The sequence below is a fragment of the Strigops habroptila genome, chromosome Z (genome assembly GCF_004027225.2).
Source record: "Strigops habroptila isolate Jane chromosome Z, bStrHab1.2.pri, whole genome shotgun sequence".
Lineage (NCBI taxonomy): Eukaryota > Metazoa > Chordata > Aves > Psittaciformes > Psittacidae > Strigops > Strigops habroptila.
Window position 1 is genome coordinate 81,083,508 of NC_044302.2, and position 17,276 is coordinate 81,100,783.

General features: G+C 43.8%; 2 protein-coding genes across 3 annotated transcripts in view; both read left to right on the top strand.

The window, feature by feature from the left end:
• ERCC8 (ERCC excision repair 8, CSA ubiquitin ligase complex subunit) overlaps positions 1-17,276 on the top strand; it is an 89,440-nt gene that overhangs the window by 45,926 nt on the left and 26,238 nt on the right. The window lies entirely within an intron of this gene.
• ELOVL7 (ELOVL fatty acid elongase 7) overlaps positions 1-17,276 on the top strand; it is a 57,493-nt gene that overhangs the window by 12,507 nt on the left and 27,710 nt on the right. The window contains exon 4 of one of the 2 annotated variants that reach the window (XM_030470892.1): positions 1,748-1,855. The gene's annotated coding sequence lies outside the window, so the exon portion shown is untranslated. Of the gene's footprint in view, positions 1-1,747; positions 1,856-11,927; positions 11,953-17,276 lie in introns of those variants that run through there. The other variant, XM_030470893.1, reaches the window with a different exon arrangement.

Below are 17,276 nucleotides of genomic sequence, written 5' to 3' on the forward strand. Positions count from 1 at the left end.
ATTGCAAATCCACACAATGCTATCCCACTCAGAACTATCCCATATTCAGGAAGACAAAGGTGTTTCCAGAGATTACAAAGTCAGGGAGGATCAGCAGAAAGAGCCCTGTTTGTTTCTCCACCAACTCTGCCTGCCTGGGCTGCACCACAGCAGCCACCAGAGTCTGCAGCGATTGAGCCCCTCAGGGCTGTTAGGTTAAAGGCAGGCATAGGGACGTCCTTGGCAATTGTGTGAGAGAGTTCAGAATGGTTAAAATTGACTTTGCCTCACTTCTCTTCAGGTGGCAAGAAGAAAAGGTGTCGTGCAGAGCTGGATTGCTTCTTTATTTTCCATGCACGAAAATCCTGCTATGTCTTGGCAAAATCATAAAAACAAGGCCAGCATAATAGAAGGAGTTTATAGTGAAATCCCTGCTTTGTTTACTCGGGTTATTTATCTCCTGTTTTCCTGTCTCATCCATTACCGTTTACATTTCTTAGACCATTCTCACCCTCCCCACTTTTCTTTGTAGTCTGGTTGAAAAAATAGAGTGTTTTCTTAGGAACTCTAATCTAAAAGCCTCTTAACTGTTAAAGATTAACCACTAAAGCATCTGTGAAAAAGCACACATTTCCCTGACACTTGACTCCAGGCTGGAGCATTCAGAAACTCAGCTATTAGTAATGCCTCAATAGCTTGTTCACGCTTAACAGGTTGATAGGAAGACAAGCTCAGCTCCTACATGGAAAATACGCAAATGCAGGCTAATATCGTATGCCTGGGTGAGTAGTCACAGACGCCTCCAACTGCGAGCAAGCGAGTGTAAGAACCTTCTTTCAGTAGCACAATTTATTGGAGATTTTGGCTTTGATGAAGTTTTATAGCGAGTTTTCCAAGAGTAGCTTGGGCATTTTCCAAGTGGAAAAGAGGAAGGTTGCACACATGCCTGTGCACAAAAGAAAAAGGATGAACGCAGCAAATCAGGCCCAGGTGGGGGAAATATAACAAAAACAAAAGGCTTTGCAGAGAGGGTGATGTGCGCATGGAGCTGGAAAAGCAAAGCTCTGAAATAGCTATTTCAAACCACAAAATGTGCTTCAGGTAAGAACACTCAGTGTTATGGCACTGGTACCAGTTTCCCAAAAGGTATCTACACATATTGAATCTGGGGGCCAAACATGGTCTAAATGCTCAAAACTTTACAACTTTACCCAGATTTCCCTATAAGATTAACAGATATTTGGACCTTTCTTTTATCAAGGTGATCAAAAGCAGTTTCCAGCATCAGCAAGATGTTTCGTACGTGGCATTTTGATTAGTCCCTTTTTAATGATACTGAAATATCTGTTTCTACCTCACCACGAAATCACAGTAGTAGCCATTTTACCATTTAGACTGAGTTGACTAAACTCTTTTTAAAGAAAGACTATAAGGCAGACTAGACTGAAATTTCTTTTCTTTCAGGAATTTCAGTGAAATTTCAAATGGCTTTTCAATTTCTACCTAAAAAATAGAAGTAATAAAAGTAATTAGTTTTATTATAAATTCATTTGTCATCTGGAAGCATCTAGATCCTCTAGCAGAATCAAAGACCAAATATCCTAGGACAAGAGCTAGCCCAACTGACAACCAAAAAGAGAGTGGGAGAAAGGGAATGATGTTGTCTTTTCTCAATTATTTGTTTTGTTATTGCTGCAGTAACTTACTAGTTAATGCAATAGTTAATGTATGTAGGATTATTTACTTCAGTATTCTCTGCAATTTGCAGAATCTTAGACCAGAAGAATTAGGTGGCATGTCCTGACAAAGAGCACTAATTCCTGTATGGCTTTGTATGTGAAAACACTGCCACCAGAAGAAACAAAGACACTTGAGGGTAACTTATTTTCCTTATCTTCAGTATATGACAAAGAGACAAGCTGCCTTAAAAATGGTAAGAGAGAATAGTAAGCAACAGTAAGTAATTCAATCCTTTCTTTGTGTCACAATGACATTATATCTGCTAAGGGAGATTTCAGCTGCATTCATATGTATGAGCTTGTGTAGCCTTTGAGATTGTTTATGTCCTTCTGTAGAACTCATTAGAAAGAATAAAGACCAAGGCCAAGCCAAGAGCAGCCTAGGAGACAAGAGCCTGAAATGTCTCTGAAAACCTTGACATAAGTTTAAAATTTCTATTCTGTCCTCTTCCTGCGTCTCTCAGTAGGAAATGTGAACATAATTAATACAATAATGGTTTACCTCAACCACAGCAAGTCTCTGAATAAGAGAAAAAGCTTTGGAAAAAGAGTGGGGAGAAAGCTTCAGAATATCCTTTAGAAATGCTTGAGAAGCCATGTTAGGATGACAGAAAAAGACCAGTAGCTCCAGTTAATAGTTTTCCACTATCAAGTGGTTAAGTTTTGAAGAGTAACTCTTGGCTTCTATGAATACAGAAGTCTTCCTCTGCTCTGTCTAGAAACTATCAGTTTATGTGTTTGTGGGTGTCACAGAGAAAACAGGACCTCAGGTACAAAACTGGTCTATGAATGTAGGTCTTGGAAACTTCACTGAAGATTTAGCCCCCAAAGTTTCTCCAGCTGAGGAACATCAGACTATGTATTATTCCACAGGAACATGCTGTAGACTATCGCTGAAGTAAAAATTGAACAGTAACAACCAAGGAAGTGTAAACTTCTTTTTTAAATGATGGGATTTTTAATGAGATTCAACACGCTGTAGACAGTTGCATTAAACTCAGCCAATCTCTGAACTGTTGTTATTACTTTGCCTGTGGCTACTCTAGAGTGACTGTAAAGGCACGTCAAAAATGGGTGGAGATATGAAAACAAGTACCTTTAAAAGGATTTTTTTCAGCTCTCATCTACACCTAAGAGTCCAATAATGCTCTGTCATCTGATATGAAGCCATGCTCCCACTTCCACCTTTTACTCTTGACCTATTTAAATTCTCAGCCCCAACAGTAAAGAAATAGCAGGAGGAGAGAAAGAATGACAACACTTATTATGAAGTGTGCTGTAAGACATAGTGCTGTTTCATGCAGCTGCCTAACATGTACCCACATGTAGCTGTTGAAGATGACAGGATTCTGCCTGGGAGAGTGTTCTCAATGGGAATATAGGCTCGGGCTATACCCTATAGCAACAAAATACCCTGTTGCATTTAAAGTCTCTTACTGACAAGTCTAATTTCTCAGCTTGAACAGACAGATAGTGATCTTTTTTGGAAGAAACCATTTGGTTCACTGAGTTCAGATGAAAAGTTTCACTAGTTTGTATTATGAGGTTTTCCCCACCTTCCTTCCATACTGGCCTTAGACTCCTCAACAGAGCATTTTAAAGTTTCAGGGTGATATTCTCCAAGACATAATGTGATTTTCCAGTCACGTTACTATTCGTATCTTTAAGCCTTGCCTTGAGCCTCACTGTTTGATAGCTCTGCTGCCCTCCTTTAAACACATAAAGAAGATATCTTTATCTGCAAAAAACCTCATTGTTCTGACTGTTGCAAGTGACATTTATGGTGAGCAGTAATAAAGATATTTCAAGCAGTTCATAAGAAAACCAGACTACTTGGCCCATCCCTGTAAGCATGTCACCCCTGTATCAGCAGTAGTGCTGCCTGATACTGCTGCTTAAAAGACACTGTCATGGCTGACTGGAAGATCACGGGCAGTAAGGCAATGAAAATGCATCTGTGCTGGCCTCCAAAGAGGTCGGCAGGGTTTTTTCCAGGGGGCACTAATAAAGCCAGGACAGTAAAACCCCCAAAAGGAGGTGAAACCCAGGCCAATAATAGCAACCAAGCAACTGGTTGATAACTTCATGGGGTCAGCTCCTCTCCTCTGTCCTCCACTCTGCTGTGGCACCAATTAAGCACAGCTCAGCTTTGTCAGGTTTGGCAGTCTGAAGAGTGTTTACTCAGCCCTTAAGGAAGTTTTAGCTACTTGTTCCGAGTTTGCTGTTGCCGTGGTTATGCTACTACAGACACTTGAGCTGGGAAGAATAGAAGGAGTTCAGGTATGTTCATGTGAACTGTTGTGATAGTAATGTAAGCGTGTGTCCTTCTTTAGAAGGAGAATTTTAATCACAATGGGAAGGCATGTGTTGTCTTGCTGGTGCATGATGGTGGCTCAGGTGCTTCCTGTGAAAATGTCAGATTTGATTGTAAAGGTTAAAGAAAAGAGGGATACAACAAGTAATGCTTTGAATAAAAGTTTCGGTTATACTCTAACACTATCTGCCTTTTTTCTGGTGGAGGAAAAGATGGTAATGTGTATGCATGTCCATGCTAGCTGGTCACGAATATGTAGAAAGGATAGGAATATTTTGTTTGGAGAGGGCTAGAGAGAGGCTCATGTAAATGAATGAGAACTGTTGAGCACAGTTTAGCTATTTGCACATGTGATTTTATTTTCACTTTGTTTTGATGAAGTCTTAAAACTCAGATTGTGGGTTCCCTGCCACCCCTTAAAGAGAGTGTAAAAGGTACCAAAAAAAGAAGATGCAAGAAAGGAGTATTTTTTTGGTACCTATTTCCATGGCATGAACTTGTCAGATGAGAGGAAGGGGAAGACCATGGGCAGAACTGGGCAGAAAAGGGTTTGGGAGTAAAGCTGTTTGTAACAACTCTGAGAGGTGGATTCTGCGTCATCCCCTCCAGCCAGAGTGCTGAAAGGACCAGCCTAGTGTAACAGAGCTGAGATCTTCCCAGGCTGTTGCTCTGGGCGGATGGATAACTGAACAATGAGGCTCAGTGCATCAACTGCTTCACTTCTTACTGGAAAGTGTGATTTACGGTAAGCTTCAGGGTTAGGTGTTTGAATTAAGAAATACCAGAACTAGTTACTGATTGATCAACAAGATCAACTCTTATTGATCTTTCTTACGCTTATGCAAGATGAAGGTGCATCACTTGATACTATTTTCAGCCATTTTTCTAGATCAAAATATACAATAGCTCCAACCCTTGGCAAATTTTTGCTGATAATTATTACACAGTTTATGAAAATTGTCTGAACCAATGAACTTGCTCCAAATTTTCACTGACAAAACTAAGGTAGGGATCCACCATGCAGAGAATACTGTCAATAAGCAGAAAACTCAGACTTGTTCAGCTTCTTTACTCACTGAGCATTATTCTTCTTTGGGGTGCAGCAAATAGCTAGCATTGAGAGTCCTGGTGGCTTTAGTTTTCTTCAGAAAGAAACTCTTGGAATAACTGGGTATATTCTCTGGTAGAACTCTGTTTCCTTAAAAGCAATATTTAGGGGAAAAAAAAAAAAATAGGGGGAAAAGATCAAGCTGACAGCATCCTTCTTCCAATATACAAGTCTGATTTCCACAAGGATAGTGTCTCTTTGAAAAACTGTTTCTTAGCTTACTCCAGAGCTTTTGTTTGTACACTTTTCCCTTGCTTGCTCTCTCTCCTGCACAATTTTAGCTCGTTATTTGTAGGGACTGGAAGATTGTAACCTGTGCCAGGAAAAAGCATCCTTAGGATGCTGCAGGTTAGTCCTTGTAAAATCTTAGCATGCAGCTAAGGTTGATTTAGCTGCTCTGGTCAGTGTCTACCTCCCTCCAAAGAGAACCATCACCAGCCTTTCTGCGGACAGTGGCAGGCAGTGCGCTCACTCTTCAGATTAAAACAGATCTGTGACTCCAGTGTTCTCTTCATGATTGCCACTGCTCCTCTGCAGCACACCTGCACCACCTGAACATATCTGAACACGCCCTGTGAGACTGCTTTTGTGACTCTGACAGGTTATGGAGGTAACTGCAGACCTGCACAGTGCATCCTTTCATAAAGAAAAGCCATTAGGCGTCCACATTTCTATGTATAGAAGCATGATAATGGAAAATGTCCTTAATGCCTCTTGCAAATATTTCTAGAAAAATGAATACATAAGTGAAGAATTTTTTCGTTGTTTGTTTGGGTGTTTGGTTTTTCTGTTGTTTTTTAATTTTGGTTTTGTCATTTGTTCTTTTTTCTTAATTTCAAAAGCCTAATTTAAAATTCCTGATCTCTGGTGGTACTATATGTATGAGAGACCACAGAAGTGTAATTAGCTGTGAAATGTAATACAGGTTAGTTTGATTTATTGCTAATTAGCTTATGGGATTTTTCTTTCCAGAATCATCCCACAGGTCTTATATTGCCAGTGAAGAAGCTCAGTTTCAAAACCAGCTTGTTTATGTGTGTAACTTAGCTGCGACAACACAGTATGAACTACAAAGACTCCTCTATCATGCTGCAAGATTCAAAATTTCTTGGAGCTCCCAGCCTACTCTTTTTAACATCTTATCTAAAAATTAATCTAAATTAGCAAGTTCTTACACTTGATCAGTTGGTTTCTTCTGAGTTTATTGGAGCCCTTATTAGGAAAGTGTCAGTAATTACTTTAGTACATTCGAAACATATCTTGCCTACAGCTCCTTTTCTGAATGTCTTGAAAACCATGTCTGCCACAAGGCTGTTTTTGCATGGTTTACCTTTCCTTAAGCATGAGATGGTGTCTTCAGTTTCAAAGTAATTTATTAATCTGTGGCCTGCATACCAAGCACAGGTGACATTACTGTCTTGGGGAGAATGGAGGCAAAGATAGCCTGGTTTGTCTGAAATCAGACAGGAACCCCAACCAAGGAAAGCTGTAATATATTCACAGAAATGGTGTTGGATACCTCTGCCTTGTGCTTATCTGTTTAGAATCACAGACTCAACTAGGTTGGAAAAGACCTTTAAGATCATCAAGTCCAACCACTACCCCATAGTGGTGGCCAAGACCACCCCTAAACCATGTCACTGAGGGCCTCATCTGCATGGTTTGTGAACACTTCCAAGGACGGTGACTCCACCACTGCCCTGGGCAGCCTGTTCCAATGCCTGATCACCCTCTCTGTGAAGAAATTTCTCCTAACACCCAGTCTAAACCTCCCCTGGTGCAGCTTGAGGCCGTTGCCTCTTGTCCTATCACTTGTAACTGGGGAGAAGAGACTGACCCCACCTCACCACGGCCTCCCTTCAGGCAGTTGTAGAGAGCGATAAGGTCCCCCCTGAGCCTTCTGTTCTCCAGACTAAACACTCCCAGTTCCCTCAGCTGCTCCTCATCACACTTGTGCTCCAGACCCTTCACCAGCTTCGTGCCCTTCTCTGGACCCGCTCCAGCACCTCAGTGTCTCTCCTGTAGTGAGGGGCCCAGAACTGAACACAGGACTCAAGGTGCAGCTTCACCAGTGCCCAGTACGGGGGATGATCACTGCCCTGGCCCTGCTGCCACACTATTTGTGGTACAGGCCAGGATGCCGTTGGCCGCCTTGGCTGCCTGGGCCCAAGCTGGATCATGTTCAGCTCCATCAATCAGCACCCCCAGGTCCTTTTCTGTGGGGCAGCTTTCCAGTCACTCTGCACCAAGCCTGTAGCGCTGCATTGGGGTTGTTGTGACCCAAGTGCAGGACCCGGCACTTTGCCTTGTTGAACCTCACACCATTGTCTACAGCCCATTGGTCCAGCCTGTCCAGATCCCTCTGCAGAGCCTTCCTATCCTTCAGCTCTTCAACACCTTTTTCTTGATACATGTTAGAATGATTTTTCAGTCATGGAGCAGTCATGGAGCACTGCTCTGTAAGCGGAACTTATTTTTCCAGACATGTTTATGCACACAGCTCATGGATAAGGCTGTGATTATGGCATAATGTTGTGGCCTAGGTACAGTGAACAGACTCCACAACCCTCCAATGTCCGAAAAGATTACTACTTCCTTTAGCTTCATCTGTGTGTGTTCCTACAAAATAAAACATTTGCTCCCATCACTGTTGAAAACACATACAGACGAAATTTGGCTTATGAAAGATTTATGTATAAGTTTTGTATAATGAAACAGTTGACAGATAGCATCTGAATTAGAATTCTCAGCTATGAAAAGCTGTAAAATGTTGTGGGTCCAAAACAACCACTGTCTGCAGTATTATGGAATGTGCTTGGAGTGTTCATTCAAAGGTTATCTACGCTACACAACAAGCATTTAAATCTTCATATTGATTCATTTTTAAATTGGAGATTATATTCACAGTGTTAGTGAGGTTGGCTCTTTTCTTCACGTATTGTTTCCAGAGATGGGACAGGGTAAAATGGAAAATCTGGTGATACAAGGTTATGATTTTTGTGAATAGTCTGGCCAAGTCTTGTGGCTTTGGTTGTCACATTGCATTCAGTAAGACTTCTTTGGTTGACTGCAATGCACTTATTGCAGGTGTCTTAATTCCCCTTCCCAGTATAGATTGAGCTGCAATGAACCTGCATTTAAGCAATACACTCTGAGGAGGTGTGTCACTATCAGTTTTCATTTGAGAAGCACAGGGTTTATGTAATAAACTGTCTTATACACTGTGTGTGCATGTGCATTGTAAGTATATCTATATACACAATATTTTATACCTGCGTATTGTGTTTATAATGTGTATGTACTATATACACATTATACATAAATTTTAAAATATATACATATAATACAGAATGTATACATACCAATTACGTATATCATAAATATATGACACCATGACACTACCTCTGTTAAACATCCCCTTTAAAGACATTTTACATACACTTACGTTTATTGCTTCTACTTTTGCAATAGCCATTTTTCAACCTACTTTTGGAGCACCTTTATTCACTCCTGCCTAGCACCAGTCTCAACTGCATAAATAGTAAAACTATTTTTCATAGCAAGGACCTAATGACTTTAATACTGTCACTTGAGATGAGTGGGTTCCTATGGAAAGTTCCCTATCTGAATAGCTTTGTCACAGTTGTGAGAATTTATTGAATTTCACTATTGTTCAAATGGCAAAACTGGAGCTCAACATGTAGGTAAACATTTAACTGTTGAAACAGAGCTGACTTGACAATACTGCAGTGGCTTGCAGTGGGTTTATGGTGCCAAGAAACCATGCAAATCCAGCAACAGCTACTCACTTCTGCACAGTTACCTGCAGTGTACATCCACGGAGTGGGAAAACCTTGCACACCTCAGCTCTTCCATAGACAGATGAACAGGACTGTGTCAAGTTCTCACCTTGTGCCTCAGCAAAAGTGATGATACATGTCTGAGGAGGAATTTCTCTGCCGTTTGGAAACTGCTCTTGGAAGGTCACCACTAGCATTACACAAGGACCCATGCCTGGCTCTCTGTAATAGACCTCGGTGGAGAAATCTTTAGAAATGCCTCAGATAACAAAGGACACTGTTCTTGCTCAGACGATTAGGTAGTAGAAGCAATACTTTTCTGCAATAAACAGTAAGCAAAGTCTGAAAGTAACTCCAGCTGGAAAATGAGAAGGATCATGAGAGCCCTTCAGTCTCCAGTCCAGCTGCCAAACACAGCAACACACTGTGCTGTTACAGACATGTGGGATGTGGGGCACTTGCAACAGAGCCTGCCTGGGACAGGTTTGTCAGTTGTGACTCAACCCCAGTATAGGTGCACAGGCAAACCAGATGTTCTCCAGGAAAGCAAAACTGGCAAATGAGATTTGGGTAGTGTTTGCATCTCTTGAAGATTGATGAGCATCTGCATTGTTCATCTGATTGATGAACAACCTGTTGCTGTTCTTTTGGTGACTATCTTGCTTGGTTAGGACTGGTACTGTTTCAGCAAAAGCTCCCAGCACAGTTGGTGCATGAGGGATTGGTCCCAAGATTCTCCTGGTGATCAGCCCTTCAGGCTTCAGATACAGTCCTAGAGAATACTCATCTCTAAAAGTCTCTTAAAACACAATCTTTCCAACAGCATGACAGCCTAAACATCCGTTAGTCAGTACAGAAGCAGCATCTGAGCTATGTGGATTCCAGTAAGGCAAAAAAAGAAGGAAAAGCATTGGTTAGCAATAGTCATGGCAAGCACAGTTCTCCATCCAGCATGGACCAGAGTTAAGTCTTCATCTTCTTGTAAAATCTGGAGAGCTGTCTCCAGTGTCTAGATTCATTTCCCTCTTGCCCTGTTCTTGGGATGGTGAATGTAGGGAACTTAAAAGATTACTTAAACTTACAATAAATTTCATGTGCAGCTTTCATGTGCTAAGCACTGAAAAAACCTGAGTTGCTGCCAGCTTTCTTTTTTACAATTTACATCTCTGACTTCCTGTGTGCCTCTGCTTTCTTTGTGCGTGCAGGGCACAGCTGTCCCTCCTTCATGCTGCCTTTCCCCTGTTGCATGTTAATCATTTACTTGCCATGAGCAGGTCAACCATTATTTCTGTCCTCTCCCAACAACCCAGGCTTGTTTGATGATTCAAATTACCTTTGCTCCTGAAGCACATGGAAAGTGAGGGCACTTACTCTCTTTATGGGGCTCCAAAGAGAGCAGGACTGTTGTTGCTAACACTGCTGGCATCAAATGTGTTAGAGATGTTAGCTTGCATCTGGTAATTGTTATTTTCTTCCATTAATGACAACAGCCTTGCATTTTGAAGTCTACAGGTGACCTACTTAGTATGTATTGTTATGCACCCCAGTGTCCCATTTTGTCTTGACCAAGGCAGCCCTATCAGGCATGGCAAAATAGATTTTACAACACATGCGGAATATTAGTTGCTTGCTCAGCCACATAGCTGCATCCCTCTGGACAAGTCAGGACTTATTGGCCTTAAGGCTCCCAAGGGCTCTGTCTGAGCAGGGATGTACTGGTTCCTAAGGTCTGTTTGTAGTTTTTCTTGGCTGATGCCTTAGAAAAAATGGTTTTGAACTAAGAAAACAAAAAAAAGGCTCTGACTTCTGAAAGTTAAGGAGGTGGGAGAATGTTTTAATTTTATTTTGTGATATTCCCCCTCCTAGGTGAGACACGCTATTGCTCAATGGATTATCGTATTTCTACGTATCCCTTTTGGCCAAACCCAGTGATCTTATTAAGATGCTCTTTCAAAAGCGACAGGATTTCTTCACCTGTCATAATCCCAGCAATTTCAATAGGAAGATGAAGCAAACCCAGAATGTTACGGTCCTCCTCCCCGTCTCCAGCCTAATCAATCACTCATTGATGTGGAGTTTCTGCAGGACCCCTGTTAAAAGTGCTATGTTTATCCATCCCCATGCTACTACCTGCTTTTCAGCCTCATAGTATTTCCAAACTCATAACAAGCTTTCCATGCTGGTTCTGCCTCTTGTGGTCTCCAAATTTGGGTTTGAGCTTCTCGATGTCCTCCAACTCAGAGGCCCCTTTCTGCACCTGCATGTTGGCTATGTATTCATTTCACAGCATCAGCTTACAGTCCCTTTGTCTTGTGCTTTCCTGCACATCATAAAAGGAGTTCGCCTCTTCAGATTGCCTTCATGCCCTCTCCCTGCTCCTTGGGTTTTTCTTGTGGCTCAAACTATCACCTCCATGCTAAACATCTCAGAAAGCTGTTATTTCTAACTTTTTGTGGACTAAAGTGACAAACTAAAACACAGCACTTATTTACACTCTAGGAACCCAGCACCACCTTTCTGTGCGCCCCGTACTTCTCTAGACCGTGGTCGTTGGGGGGTGTTAACTTCATCCTCAATAGCTTCTAAGAGAGGGGCACCGCAGTCGTTTTGGGGTGTGCCCTAAAGCACCGAGCTAAAGCTGACCAGCTGTGTTTTCACTTTTTCAAACAGTTACTACGTCTTCCCGGTGCTGCCGTGGCTCACTCCCGGTTGCCACCGGTCCCGGACTGCACCGCTCCGCACGGAAAGAGGGGTGAAGGGGCACCCGCAGCGCAACAGGCGGGTCCCGGCCGGCCTGAGGCGCCCGAAGCCCTCGGCTCGGCTCCGCTCGGCTCGGCCCGGGGCGGGCGGCAGCGCCGGGGCCGGTGACTCAGGGCCGCGGGCGCGGGGGGGCGCGCGGTGAGGGGCGGGGCCGGCGGGGGGGGGGCGGGGCGGTTCCCGCCCCCGCCGCGCGCTCTCCCGCCGCCCGCGCCGTCCCGCCGCGCAGTTGCTGCCCGGCGGCTGCGGGGACAGGTGGGGCTGCGCTGCGTGCGGGAGCGAGCGAGCGAGCCAGCCCGCCCGTGCGCCTGGCGGGAGCGCGGCGCACCGGGCCGCTGGCGGTGCGGGAGGGAGGGAAGGAGGGAGGGGAGCCCGCGGCGTCCTGCCGCGGGGTTTTCCCCTCGCTTGGTCGCCAAGGTGCTGGGAGGGATGGGGTTGGGATTGGGGTTGGGATTGAGCCCTGGGGTGCTTCCTGCACACCTTCCCCCCCAAACTCCTTAATTGCGATCGCATCCTTCGCGCTTCTCCCGTGAACTCCCGGCTGTGCCTCTTCCCTCCCCGCTTTCGTCCATCGGCTGCACCCGCATCCTCGGTCCCTGTCCCTGCTGCGCCTTACCCCCAGGCCCTCCGGCTGTCCCCCGCCGTGCCTATTCCTCATCCTTCCTGCCGTGCCTGGCCCCCATTTTTCTGTCTTTGCCTCCCACTCCATGGTCTCTGTTCCCCCCGACTCTCTCTCTGTGTCCCGCACCCAGTGGTAAGTTTCTGTCTGTGCCTCCTACCCCATGATTGCTGTTCTCCCAGACTCTCTGTCTGTGTCCTGCACCCAGTGGTGCCTGTCCCTCCAAGCCCACTGGCTATGCCCCACATGTCCTGAGCTTATCTTCCAGTGCAGGAGACCAAGTTGCACCAAGGATGAAGCATGGGGATGGCCTCCAGCTTGTACAGGAAGTTTCATTGGGAGTTTTATTCTTGAAAAATACCTCCTTTTACCCCCACACCTCCCAGAGAGGAGTGGTCCCAGGTATCAAGAAGTTGAGGGGCAAAGGTTGGAGGCAGCCAGGGGAGAGGTGTGGCCCACGTACTTCAGATGATGATATTAAAATGTGCGGCTGGATGGACGATGTCTAGTCAGGGGCTGTCTGGCAGGTTGAGAGCATGGCTGTCTGGCTTGCTGCCTTTTTCCTCCTCGCAGACAGGTCTCCTCTGCTGCCGTGAATAGTGGGTCGATCCTTCGGGACTGGCAGCGGCAGTAGGGCTGTGAGCTGAAGAGTCAGGTGGGTACCAGCTCGTGTGGCTGACAGGACTGCATCGGGCCAGTCTCTTGGGCTTGCCCTCTGCAACCCTGGATGTTGTCTATGTTGTTTGAGCATTGGAAGTATGTTGATACTTGAGTTGTAGATACGTTTTAAATATGTTTATACTTTGGTTGGGTTTCGGGTGTCTCTGCCGCAAAGAATTGTGTGATGCTTGAAAAGGCATAGCAAGGCTGCAGACCAACTTTTACTGATTTCTTTGCTTGCTTGTGTAAGAAATAAAAATAAGTTAACTAAAGCTGTTCGGGCAAACCATAAACCTTACAGCTGTGTACGGATACCCTCTCCTTTACTCCATTGAAATTCAGTCCTTCGCAGACCTGTGCGTAGGTCTGAATGGAAGGTTGCCTTGTGGGAGAAGTTTGAACGAGTTTTTCTGGTTGTGGGGAGCAGCCTGAGAACAGCGTGCTGCCTGGCTTATTCTGCTGCTCAGCATCTGGGGTGCTGCCTGGGAAGCGTTCAGACTGCCTTGGATCTGCCTCGGGTGGAGGTAGCGTCCTTGTTTATCGGCACGGCGTTAGGCAGTGTGGATGTTCCCTCAAAACGCTTCACTGAGGAGAGGGAGCGCTTGTAATTACACGTTTGCTTGAAGAAAAAGCACAGAGACCTAGGACACGAAACCCTAGCCAGATGTAGGCTTTTAGTCTTCCTAGGCAGCATCTCTGTTGCAAGTGTGGGTAATAACGTAACTTTATGGTATTTCATTGCAATGTGTCAACCAACTTTCTATTAAATAGTATTTATTTACTGGGGGGGTGAGACAGGTTATGGTACAGGAGGCAATATTCATGGAATGTGTCAGGAAAGATGCCATGGCATTAGTCAAGTAATACATGCCAAATAGGATTTAACTAGTTACAAAGCTCACCGAATACCATGAAATGCCTATTAACTAATCGCGTACCAGTAAAAGAACTAATGAGGTACCTTTCTGTATCCTGACATGACTCGGTGGCCTTTGCTGAGCACACTGCTCCCCTTGCCATGCTGTGCACTTCCGGGCTTTGTTTCACTCCGCTGCAATAAATCGGGAAACTTGTTTTCTTTTTTCCCCCTCACCTTGGACTCCTGCTCTTCCTCTTGAGCCTACTTCTGCACAGCACTTCTGGTGTAACGCTTATCTCTTCCCCTGGCCCGCCCTGTCCGGTTGCTTAGCACAGAGACTTTGGGAGGTGCAGGCAGATGAGGAGCAAGGCAGTGGGGTGAGCGGTGTGTGTGCCTGGCATGGGAGGCGTGTGTGTGTGGAGGGGAAGGTGGGTGCAGGAGGTGGAGGAGAGCCAGGATCTCTTCCTGATCTTCATTAGCTGCTTTTAAAATCGTGTTTGTCATATTCTGGGTCTAACTTGGCAGGCTTCAGGTGGCATCTCTCCCTTCCTGATGCCTCTTGGCGTTGGCGTGGCTCTCAGAGGCTGCTGCCCCGTAAATCTCCTGGTGAAGGCTGATGTGAGCTCCTGGTCTGCCCCAGCCGAAATGAGATTGTTTAGTCCTGACTGTGGGTTAATGTGACTTGCTTTGCCTAAGTGGATTAGGGATCGTTTGTAAAATATGGGTAGTAGAGCTATGGTGCGTAGGCACAGATGAATAGATGGGGTGGTGTCATCTTCAGTGGCATGGCATGACTTTATAAAAAGGATTTTATAGTCCAGTACTCACTTGACTTCAGGCTAGTGGATGTTTGAAGCTTTAAGCTACTTCCTAAAGCTTGGATAGCTGAAAAGGAAGACATGTAACCTGGCATACTATTCCTCTGTCCCTCGCTGCAGTTCTCACTGCTCTGGTTTTCTTTCCTGAAGTCACAGCAGGTGACACACACATGTGCTCTGTTTTTAACAGTTTCCCCATTGCCCAAGTACATACTAAATTTGAGAACTGACAAATTTGATTGTGTTTTCCTCTACTGCAATTTATGGATGTTTGAAACAGCAGTTCTGGTCAGCCTTTCTGAGTATTTAGGAGGAAGCTGGTCTGTGCTTGGAAGCTGTCTCTGCTCTGGAAAGGGGTAGTAGCGAAGCAATGGGAAGCTCAAAGAGAAGCTGTTCCCACATTAAGAATAATTGTTGCCATGAAATAGGTTTACAGCATGTCACAAAAGCTTTGCAGTTGTTTTAGGTTTAACTTTGGTATGTTTCTGCTCAGTTAAAGTTACTTTACGTGTTACTTAGAAGTTGGGTAGTTACACTGCATTGTTGGGCATTGCTAGGGAGTGGGTCCCAGGTGCTCGCCCAAGGGCCTCTCTTCAGTACCCAGGCTCAATGCTGTATCTAGAGGGCAAATGCAGCCTAAATGATGAAAAGTAAACTTTTTGTTCCTTGAAAATATCAGATTATTAGAACAAAATCATAGCGTTAGTAAAAGAATTGATTTTGTAAATGTGATGGTACTTTTAAAAACGTGGTTCCTTTAAAAGGTGAGAAAACGATAGTCGGGGTCATGCAGTAGTTTTATTTTCTGTAGCCTGTTGTTGGTGTTCAATTTACAAGTTGTTTTCCAAAGTTGCAAGCGATTTAGTAGTTAAGATTTTTTTTTTTCCTATCCTTCTGATTCTTAGTTGAGATGCAAAAAGCAAAAAATCATTTCATCATTTTAAATTAATTATGTAAGTTTATGCTCATGGTACACACCAGAACAAGTTAGGTGTCTTGTCTCTTTGGTTTCGGTGTTTAATGCTGACCACTGAACTGGAAATGTTGAATAGTTTTGGGTTTGTTTGTGGGGGTTTTTTTGGTGGTTTGTCTTTTTTTTCTTTTCTTTTTTTTTTTTTTTTTTACTAAATCCATGTAGTAAAATGCTTTCCATGTACTTGTTGATGTATGTCTTGATTTTTATTTTGTGCATGTGTTTTGTTCTGTCTGCTTATGATGGTTGTATGAGACATTTTATCGCTGAAGATGTTGACTAGAAAAGACCTGTAGGTAGCTCATAAATTGAGTAATGTGAGAAGAATGCACAGTTTAGAGCAGCACAGGTTAAAAAGTTACATGGTTATTATCTTGGTTCTCGATGAGAATCTGAGGAACTGAATTTCAGTAGCATTTTTAACTTTGAAATCTCTTAAAAACTTCTTTTAAAGCCCAAGTAAGCTCTGGGTTCCATCTGCAGAATGGCACAGATGTCACAAGAAGAACGAATATAGGTGGCAATAAACTCTATGAATCATCTTACTTGCCAGGAGCAATTCAAATTGCCCTTCTTAACTGTGTCAGGGCTGTATTACTCATCATGGTAAAAGCAGTGAACTCTGACTCTTATCTCCACTCCACTCATGTTACCAACTTAGGCTAATGTTGTAGTTTCACCAGCATTTCTTTTATCCCAAGTGTTTTTGCCCTTGTGTCACCTTTCTGTTGTGCTGATATTACCCTCGGTGAAGGCTGGTGCTGAAAAGCACTGAGGAACTGGTCTGGGTTAAAAATACCCTTTCCTTTTCTGTGAGGCTGCCTCCCCCGCCCTGGACATGTTTCCTCATCTATTTTACTATGCAGCCAGAAAAATGGTTGTTCCAGCACAAGTCAAGGTTGAAATAGGAGCAGATATGAGTAATGGGGGGAGAGGTTGATTAAAATGACATTGCTACCATTAAAAGTGCACTTATAATTGCAAACTTACTCTGTAAACAGTCAGACTTGCTCTGCTTGAGCAGGCTATGCTCAAGGGAAGCTGCTTGTAGAAGCTTTTTGAATTCCTACATGCTGCTTGCGTGCGTTTAATTGTATTGTGGATTCTTTGTAGTTTGGATTATCTTTTATATTGATATGGTGCCTTGCACACTGGGCCCCATGCCTGGAGCCTCTGTTCAAAGCCTCTTTTTTTTTTTTTTTTTTTTTTTTTTTTTTTAAGCAGTACCTCACCAAACGTGTGTGAATGAGCATAACTTTGTGTTGTGCACTGCAAAAACCTGTACAGAGGACAAGAATACACAGTGCAAAAAGTTGTCAAGTTTCTACAGGCATTTCCTGGACTGGAATTCAAGAGAATGCTCCTATTCCAGTGACAGCATTTTGGGTTTATGAGTATGTCCAAGATGAAAATATAGCCTACTAAGAATAAGTCTATGCCTTTTATTTTTTGTTTTCTAGCAAAAGAAGGGGACAACTCTTGTTGGAGTCTGAAACACAAAGGTTAGCTTGTTGATTTGGAAATAATTTGCATTGTATCATCAGTCCTGAAATGGCTTAAAACAAAGTCACAAAAAACTGATTCAATGCTTTTCTCTATGCTTTAGAGTATGGGTATGGTTCACGTTGGTACTGTGCCCTTTCTTTCAGG